Here is a 9,718-nt window from a genome sequence, read left to right as displayed (position 1 = left end):
ACTGCCATCACCAACATGCCTAGAAGGTACCTCCCAAGAAGGTGTCCGAACCTTGCTGTGGGCTGATGTGGACTAATCCCATATGTGTGGGGGCTAGAGATCAGAGAAAGTGCTGAGGCTTGAAAGGCTCCCTTCCACACTTCTATTTTGATGATAACTGAGTATGGATTTAATTCTCTGTAGATTGCTTAGTTTCCCTTTGAATCATGTTGGTTTACCACCTTCTGGTGACAATGAGTTCTGCTGTTTAAGCCCATCTTGGAGTCATGGGAAGTATTTTGATCTACCAAGTTTGGATTTGCCATCTTCCTATGGCACAACATATCCTCTGGGCCTTGTGTCATGAGGTGGGAGTGCAGAAGATCCCCAACTACCTTCTCTCTTTTACACGCTCTGTAATTTTTCTTCTGGTTCACAGGTTAAGGCCTGAAAGGGATGTCTTGAATTGCCTCATCAAGTACCCTGCAATCATGGGCCATTATGCAGTTAAATCCCAAATAAGCCATAGGAAATGTACTCTTGCACATATCAGAGGTCATGAAATAGGTCTCAGCTCTCTACAGCAGATGTAAGACCCATGTAATAGCAGATCAAAAGCCTCAAACAATGTGCTCTGGTGTCAGTCTGGGGGTGGGTCAAGGTACATCATTACTAATGTAATCGATGCTTGCAATATGAGGTATTTGCTAGGTAAAAGGGCCCAGATGAGCCCTGAAAGCATATTTTTCTTTTCTGAGGAACAGGCCAAATATTTTCTCTTGGCAGAGGACAGTGTTCCCAGTCTGCTGCCTTTCTCTGAACAGCCTTGTGTTGTGCAAAATTCATTATAACATGAGGTGACTGTCCTTCCCAATCAGTTATTCCTCCTCCCAGCCCTTTCACAGCCAAATGTCTTGTCTGAGAGCAGTGTGCTAGCTGAGGTGCTCTCAACTGGGACCCCAGCTCCCTTTCACAGGTTGTCGCAGTTTGAGATACTGTGAGGTGACTTGGGAAGGCTTTAATTCAGGTGCTCCAATGTAGATCGCACTGTTTTTATTGATGTGGTGTCACTTACTATCATGCTGACTGTCTACCTTGCTTGGTTAATTCTCACCCTGGTAGCCAAGAGTCCTCTCTGGTCTCGAGAGGCTTTTTGACCTACCCAACAGTATGTCCGCTGCTTCCGTGACCTCCCTGACAGCTCCATTCCCACATCACTAATATATTATTCAAACCATCCGTACGGTGCTCACTTTCTTTACTCTTAACTAATGTCCTTTTGAATGACTCTCTCATTGTGCTGTAAACACTTCCCTAAAATTTAGTGTCCCTCGTGTATCTCTCCATTCACTGCCTCTCCGTAGGATATTGCACCTAATTATATAGTGAACCCTATTACTTAAAGGCTTGGATATTGTCACTTCTAGAATTAGTTCCTGTGTGTTACTGAAAACGAAGTCAAGAATAGCTGCTCTTTCTTGTGAGTACTAGAATTAGCTGTTCCAAGGAGCAATTGCTTAAAGCATTAAAGATGTGTTGTGTTCTTTGTGCCAGCTTTCAGGTGAATTTCCTCATTTTCATTTTATTAAATCGTGCCACTGCTTCTTTCAAAACTGCACACCCAGTTGTCTTTATCTAGAGCCGTAATGATAAATGCGCAGCATGGGATTATAAATATATTACAACTCCTGGCGTTGTGAATTCTCACAGAGTCAATGATGTGATCCTCAGCACACAGAATTTTCCCCCTTAAGAGTTTTAAGGTTTCTGAGTTAACTCTGTGAAAGTATTTAAAAGACTGCATTATTCCTCCAACCCATTGACTTAATCCCACTTTTCTGTATAATTTGCAGCCAGGCATTATAATATCCCATTTGCTTTTTAGCATTCCACCAAGTTTCTGTCATTCGTAGTGTATTAGTCATCATCCATTACCAGGATTTCTAATTCATTTCAAAATCAGCCCCCCTTGAGATGTTTAAAGATGGACTTACTTGGTGCAAAGAAAAACCCTCTTTTTTTTTAAGTCCATAGTAGCAATTTTAATGTCTAACCTTCCTTATTTCAAAGGCTGTATGAGATGTGACTAGATTGGTCTTTCCTGCTCCACCTTCTATGAAACTGCGTGAGTTGCTGAGGGAATGTGATTTCTGGGCTTGTGTTTGCCTGCTAAATGTTTTATATTATTTTGTGCTGCAATGCAAGCAAGTGAGCTGGAGTCAGGCATGTGAGCCATGACCCCTGCTCCACCATCCTGCTTAGACCTGGTGCTCCACCAGGCTTTGCTCCATATCCCTGTTAGTGTGTGGCACTGTGTCACCAGTGTGTGCTGCGCAACCCGCAGCAAGCCAAATGGACCAAGCCAAGGGAGCAGAAGCGGCTTAGCAAATCCTAGGAAATGGGATGGCTTCCTCCAGGGGAGGCCTGGGGCAGCCCACCCACCATAGGCTGGGAGATTATGCCTCTCCTGTGCTGTAGGGATATGTAGGGAAGAGACTGATGGGGATCTCCCACAGATTAATCTCATTAAACCTCTCTTCACGGGGTGGATAATCTCCGTGTCAGCAGTTGTGAGTTTAGACCCACTGACGAAAGTTCCTTTGCAGACAGCTGGGAGCTGGGTAAATAGGACAGGCACTGCCTTATGTAACGTATTTGCGTGCTCTGTACAAGCATCTGTGAGAACTAGAAGGTGGCCCAGCAGAGAAAAAGGGACCAAACTTGAACATATAAATCCACCTGTACAGACATGTACCCAGTTCCTGCTGGGCGCAGTGCATGAGCTCCTGCTGCTGCTCTGGGAGATGTTTGCCCTGGAAGGGGTTTCACCTGGAAATTGCTGATTCAGAGAAATTGCAGGAGTGGGTATTTAAAATAAACATCCCCAGGAAATTATGGCCATGTTTTAATCTGTTCTATAGGTTTCCTTTCGACTTTATACAATAATGTAAAAGTCAGCATGGTAACGGGAAATAGTGAAGGCTTTTAGGTTAAAACAACATGTTTCAAGCAAGTTGAAATGAAATATATTCAGAATATTTCATTTTGCGCCACTGCAAATTAGGAAGACATAGCCTTATGGCACACTTTATGACGTTTGATTTCCAAGAGCCCATTAGGAATCTATGGTCTGAATGACCAAACAAACAATCAGGGCTATTTTACTTTTGCTTGGTTGCTTTTTTTTTTTTTTTAATGGAGTTTTGTGCTGATGAGGGCTACTGAGCTTGACAGCTCTGAAGAATAAGTCTTAATGCATTTCTGTAACTCAAATCTTTAAAGCTTGATGTGTCCTGGCAACTCCTCCTCCATTCCTGAAGCTTTTCTCTTCTTATCCATTTCTTCTCTTTCCTTCCTTCCTTCCTAACATGGACTGCACCTCTCAAAGCAAAAATTTATGCTGCAAAGTGGATGGAACGTGGGCCACGTGCTTTCTCCCCCCACACTTTGTTGACCCAACTCGCCCACCATGTGGGCTCAGAGGGCTCATATCACACCTGGGCTGTCTGTGGCAGCAAACCCAGGCTGCAGGAACGTGAGAGCAGGCAGCACATGGCTGGGATTCCAGAGCCCTGGCTGGGACAGGAGCTTGTTGCTGAGGGTTGAAGGTGGGAAAGACGTGAAGCCTCAGAGGGAGAGTGAAATGGGATCACACGTGCCAAGAGCCATTTTCAGCCCAAGTCTCTCTCTAGAGATCCCACCAGCGGGAGCTCATTCCCTGCCCTTGCCAGCCCCTGTGTCGCAGCCGTGTGGGGCAGCAGCAGCAGCTGGCGGGGGTGAGGTGGCAGCTCGCTCGCTTCCAGCGCTGGAGCGCTGCGGGGAGAGGTACGAGTAATGGAAATTGAAATGCAAATTCTTCCTCTGAGTGGAGAAAAGGCCCCCATAAATCAGGAGTGACAGGAACACAAAGACACCATCAGGATGCATTTGCACAATCAAGGGATGTTTCATATATCAGAGAGAACCGAGGCACAGCCTCCGCTCCTGAAATAAACCAAATCCATTTTTTCTCATCAGAGAAGCAGTCTCTGAAATTCCCTGTTTGAAGAGCAACAGAAAACAGAAAGGAGATTGAGTTAAATTTTACTCAGACGTGGCATGTTTTCTAATCCAGGCAGGAAAATATTTGTTTTTAAGGGTCAGTGAAAAACAAACAATTTTCCTCTCCCTACAAATCCAGCCACATGATCAACTTTTTTGTTTTTTTTTTCTCTTTTTTTTTTTTAGATTTGATGATCTGCAAATAAATTGTACCACCTCTGAGCACCTTCATAAATGACCCTTCATAAATAACTGTGTACAGTTAAAGCAGAGTAACATAATGGCTGAGAAAGTAGAAATGCCTGACCAGGGATCCTGTCAGCATCACCAGACACCAGGAAAAGGAGCCTCATAAAATCAAGTTTAGGAAAGAGATCTTTTAATACTTATGACCTCAACTAATTATTTCATTGACCCCTTCACAGAACTGGGACCAGCCAGCTGGAGATCCTGCTAGAAAGAGGTGGAAGTTTTAGTCTGAAGCACGGCCAAGCAAATCAAAAACTACGGAGCTAAGTGAATGGATTTTGCTTGCAATCCCTACCCCAGATTTCGGCTTGTCTCTTCAACGTGCTGTCACAAGCACCAAATCTATCCATTTTTCAGAGCATGGCAATTGATAAACCCCATGTGTCTCACTATCTTCCATGTTACAGCTGAGAAAGGTCTTTCAGGCTCCCCAGCTGCCTTTCCTACTAGACAGTGTGAGCTCCGTGTTTTTCTACTCCTATTTAAAAAAATCCTAAGCATCCCAGCTCCAATTACTTATCTCAGAAGACTGGTGTAAGATTTTATCATAGACCTACTATAAGATAATTTTAAATGAAGCATTTGTGCATGTTCTGTCTCAAAACCATGTCAAGGAAGTGCAAAGCTATATCTGTATTGCAGAAAGTGTTATTTATGTGCATGCAGGTAATCCAGTAGGTTGTCATATATTTGAGTTCTCCTGCAGCCATGTGATATTGTGCACATGTAGTGGTGGGTCACACTGGCAAGACCGAAGCAGTTACCAATTTGGTTCTCCCCACTCCTGGAGGATTTTCCCAGCAGGAATGACTGAGCAGGGTGTATATCTGCTGCCACGCTGCAGCCTTTTGCAGACTATGCCTTAAGATTCCCTGAAGCTGGTGGAGAGCTCCACTGGCTGACTAGGATATGGACTATAGCTACTCAGCTACAAATGCATGACCCTTTTGGGGAGAGGATGCGTGGTAAGCCCTGGAGCCATCCCAGCTCATGTCCTCTCCGACAGAGCTGCTATTCTCTGTTGTTCTATCTGGAGAATGGTGATTAGATAAGAAAGCATTATTGACATAGCTTGGAATAGATTAAAACTTACAATTGAGTTATACAGGTTACGCGTTAATAAAACATTTCAATCACACCACCATATGCTCCAGTGGGTGTCCCAAAGCACATTAGAAAGCAGCTGTATTAGGAAAGGGTTAGGGAATTAGGTTTTGTTTTACTGCAGCTGTTTTCCTGTCCCTTCCATCTGCAACCTGCCAAGATCAGGTATGTGAGTTGCCACCAAATTAATTCTGCTGGGGCTCGGTTGAACATCAGTGTTTTCAAAAGATGACCTACGATAGCTTTTCTGGTGTTAAACTGTTTTATTATTTCAGTATTGAGCTATTTCAGAACTAAAAGGGAGCCAGAAGAACTCATAGAAGAGGCTTCTTTCTAAGCAAGGGTAACTATCTCCCCCTGGATCAGGTACCAAACACCCAGTGTTTTCCTGGAAGGGAAACAAGTTTCACAAGTTCCTACTTTCCTCTGTTCCCAGTTGCTTTATCTGATTCTCATGTTCTCTTACTAGTTGTGCTGATGCGGCTGCCTGTGGGGATGATGCTCTGAGCTAAGAAATGAAACACAAAACATCTAACAAGAAGTGATCCCAGTATTTGGGAGAAAAGGGAATGATTTATTTGTACTCTTTCCTGAAACAAGAACACAAACAGGCATGGTCTTGTGCATCCACATTGCTCCAGCTTTGTCTGTTAGGGAACAACTTAGCTCTGTGCATAAATCTCAAAAATTGCCTCCTCAGCTATTTGTGTGCCTTCAAGACTAGACGTGTGATGGCCAAGATGTAATTGTATCTGGAAAAGTGATCATCCCATCTCAAATTCTTAAGGATTTTCTTCTGTTTGGAAAGATTCACTGCCCCTGTGCAGTTACTTTCCTTTAGGACCCTTTCTGTGAAACTTGTAGAGAATTGCTCACTTCAGAGGGTTTGTTTAAGACCTTTGTGGTAGGCATAGGAGGCATTGTGTTTCAGTGCAATGATAGGGAATAACAAACTCTTCTTGCTCTGGTCTTCTTTTAGGGTTAATTGGAAAACTTAGGGCAATTCTCAAACATGGAAAGAGTGAACTTTCCCAAGGGAATGACTGGGTGTGCAAAGAGACATCGTGAGCTTAAAATAGAGCAATTTGACCATTTTAAAAAATATATATGTCCATCAAAAATATGTCATCCAAAAGCCTGAGTATGCTAGGTTAAGAAATAAAGCATTAGGCAAGCCATCAAAATATCTGAACATATGTACCTCCCAAATGAAAGCCCTGAATTATCTGATGATCGTTCCATGTATGCGGTCTTGTATATGTTACACATGCATAGGCATACATCCTTTTGAAAGCTGTCACGCAGCAGCCTCTAACAGGGCCAACACAGTCTATCATTTCTTTTTTATACCCCTTCAAACAAAACCCTGAAAGGCAGCATCCAGGGAGCTGAAAGGAGGAGTGTGAGAGATAAGTGTAACTGCTAATGGGGGAGGAAAGGATCAAGTGTATGTGTGTGTGGGGAGACTTCACTGAAATGCTTTTAAAGCCTGGAAAGAGAGACAGGACAAGTAAAGAGCTTTGTGCATGACAGTACAGCCCTATGTGATGCTTGCTACTCTGAAATTTATAGCTCTGTCAGACTGCAAAGTATGTTTGAAGGGTCACTAGAACTAATTATACTGGAGAAATGGAGCTGGGCTTAGACAAAAAAAATTGTAATAGAGGTCATCACACTCATGCACAAAATAGAGGTGCAAATTTGTGACTTTTGTCTCAATAGAGGTGCAAATTTGTGACTTTTGTCTCCGTTCCCCCTGCTCCCAAATCTTGGTGTCAGGCAGGTGGGAAGGGTGAAGAGCAGAAGAGAGGAAAAACATCTTATCAGCCCAGCACAGCACGCAGGGCTTTGAGCACGTGGCTGACACCAGACCTGGCACTGAGCAGCCATCCCAGCCTCCAGTGGCTGTCCTGGCCTGCAGCTGTCTGCCTGGCAAGGCTCCATAGGCCCGAGGGGACGCGGGACCTCGGCCATCTGCTGTTGGCTGGTGATTTGTCATCCTCCCCAATGGTGGAGGGGGGCTGGAAGCAGAGCTGGCTTTAGGGACAGGTTGTTCTTTCCGGAAAAAAAAATGATGGGAGCTCGTTTGAGCTCGTTTTCCAAGATTTATTGCGAGTTCTCAGTGGCCGGCTTTTCCAGGCATGCCAAGTCTGCCTTTACTCTCCTGACCTAAGCTCTAGTTTTCCTTTTACTTACACTCAGTGTCATAAATAATGTTAAAGCCTTTTAAATATGGTGAACTGATGCATATTCTCAAAGTGAGACTACGAGGAGGCTGTGTTTCATATGCAGTGGAGGTGCAGGGAGCCTTTGCTGAGGAGGACGATGTGTCCCATCATTTCAGCCTCCTTCCCTAGGAATATGCATGATCACCTCTTTGCCAGAAAATTTGGAAAGGCAGAGGAGTTTTCTCCTCTTCTCAGGAGGCCCTGTGGTGGAACCTTCCTTTGCTTTCTCCCAGTTAACTCGTGGCTACAGCCAACTGAGAAGAAATATTTTGGTCCTTTAACTGACTCAGGCCAAAATAAACTGCTTCTTGCTCTACAGTGTCCCATAGGAATGAACTTGTGAAGCCAAGCACATCCTGGCAGTGAAATGGATGGATGCTCAAGGCATCATCAAGGCATCAGTCACAACAATGACTTCTCATCACTCTGCTTCTTGGCTCTCCTAGAAAATAGTTTCAGCTTTTTCTCACATACCTTGTCAAGTCTGGTCATTGCTGAGTGCTACAGGTAAACTGAAGTGTGGCAGGCCAAGGGCAACAGTCTGCTATTGCTTGGAGAAGTTAGTGTAGGTGGTCAGCAGAGTATTAGAGAAAGGGGCTCCCTTTCTCCCCAAATCTCATACTCACTTCTCCTATCCATGGCTCCTGTCAAGTTCAGTAGTGCCTTGATGGTGATGATAAAGATGCGCTTGGTACTATCAGTTTGTGTCTGCTTTACTTTCCCAGACAGGTGTCATTCTGGATTTGAGAGACATCAGCCGGAGCACAGCCAGCTTCTGTTTTGGGTTTGATAGTCGCAACATTGGCTGCATAAGCTGAGTGGATGTGCTGTGCAAACAGGCTATGGGGAAAGGAGATTATTCCACTGTCTGAAATGCAGATAGCTGAATGTGTGGTGACCATGAGACCTGTAAGCTAATTTGCCTGTTGGATACCAAGGTGTCAAATCCCACAAGGCGTTTAAGTGTATTAGGGAAAGCTGTGGAGGAAACTGCGGTCACGGTGCATTTTGCTATCAGTGATGTAATAATATGCAAGAAAGAAGTGTTGAAATCTAAAGGTAGATTAAGTAGTAAGAAAGCCTAAAGTTAAAGCCTCCACAGTGGTCTTTTCCAATACACTACTAGTTTCATATCCAATCATATCTGCACAGGAGGAATCACTCTCAGATGAATGAAAAGATTGTGTAAAAGAGAAATCCCTGAGTCCCGTTAGTCATTGCTAAATTCTTTTGGGACAGGACATATTGTCCCATACTGCATAAGAGACAGGAGAATAAATTTTCAGCCGGTGATGGTTCTGCCAGTTGCAGGTATCCTAAATCTGGTAGTAGCCAGTATGTTATCTCAGAGAACAGCATAATAAGCTGCTGCTGCTGCCGGGCCCTTGGCAGAGCTGCTGCCACCTTAATCTATGGGGAATAAGTTTATCACGTAGAGCAGGTCTCTGGTACATACCCAGCTGCACTATCTCAGCTTGGTTTGTTCTGCATATTAACAATAACTTGGCATCTCTCTTTAAAGTCCAAGCTATACTAGTTGATTTGGTGATCTCTTGACCCAGGGAATTTCAGAGGTGAAATGTTCACAGCATGAGGCAGCTTTCCCTCTGATGAACATTTGCAGGCTGCCATGACCCCACTTGATCTTTGTCCTCTGGGGCAGGGGGACATGGCTGGGTTTTGTACTCTGCTCACCAGGGTTTTGTACTTGCTACATGTCAACTAAAAAAATCATTTCTTTGTTCTTCTTTATATTGGAGTAACTTTATTGTTATAAGCAAAAAGAAGTAGATTCCTGGAAAGGAAGTAGTTAAGTATGCAATATTTAAATGGGGTATGCACTATAGTGGGAGAAGAACCTGAGGGTAGGTGACTAGTAGGGAAGCCAATGGAACCTGCAAGGGACCCTGGAAATGTGAGTGATTCTTTGGCGCACTATGTGCTCAGTAATTAACGGCCCAGAAGATGGATGGCTGTGAAGCTGTGAGGAGTAATTCAATAAGGGAGCAGCTCCTGCAGAGTCACACAAGAATGGGTACAGTTGTTAAAAATAAAACCCACCAATTGGCTCAAAGGAAAGACTCTGAAAAGAGAAATGGAAATACTTGGCATGGATG

This window comes from Tinamus guttatus, unplaced genomic scaffold (genome assembly GCF_059628265.1).
Source record: "Tinamus guttatus ecotype Peru unplaced genomic scaffold, ASM5962826v1 Tinamus_guttatus_pri_ptg000439l, whole genome shotgun sequence".
Taxonomy (NCBI): Eukaryota; Metazoa; Chordata; class Aves; order Tinamiformes; family Tinamidae; genus Tinamus; species Tinamus guttatus.
The sequence above is the reverse complement of the archived record's forward strand: the minus strand, read 5'-3'. Positions refer to the sequence as shown.